Here is a 678-nt window from a genome sequence, read left to right on the forward strand (position 1 = left end):
CACCGCTTCAAAGACTCCTACGTTTGTATCCCCAGTTGTCTGTTGCCAGCACAGAATAAGGTTGACGAGAGTCAGAACTCTGAAGAATTGCCATAATGAACCAAACACTTGTTTATTACAAATTTGCCTTTGGGATTTGCCTGTATAGGTCTGGACTTTCTGCCTGTTCAGGGATTTGGCTCTGCTGCCAAACCTACAGCAGCAACCACAGACGAGCCACAACTCCGAATTTACTACTTATTAGTATCAGTGAATCCAGCTCCTCCAAAAGTCAATGAACTTTTATCCTTTTCTACCAGCACAGCAACACAAGTCTGTACCACAGCAAAGCAACATCAGAAATTCAGAGCAACAAATTCTAGCTTGACCAATGGTGTCAAACACATAAAAAGGGTGTCAAATTTTCAAACTCCAAGGACAAAGATGGGGAAATGGATGATATGGCTTGTTGCATAGTAGGAGCATTGTACTGCCTTGTTTTTTCATTAAGCTCATGTTATTTCATAACTTTTAATACAGAGAAATGTCAAAAGGGGCTTTGTTCACTGACCAGGAGCTGCCGACCCGTCACGTAATGGCTTCTGCTTACAAGTAGCCTTTTGCCCCCAAAAAGCCCCACGCACAATATCAGCATGCAAAACGTTCTGTTTCTGTCTTACACAATATGTATGAACCCGG

The sequence above is a fragment of the Merops nubicus genome, unplaced genomic scaffold, assembly GCF_000691845.1.
Source record: "Merops nubicus isolate BGI_N331 unplaced genomic scaffold, ASM69184v1 scaffold4935, whole genome shotgun sequence".
NCBI lineage: Eukaryota > Metazoa > Chordata > Aves > Coraciiformes > Meropidae > Merops > Merops nubicus.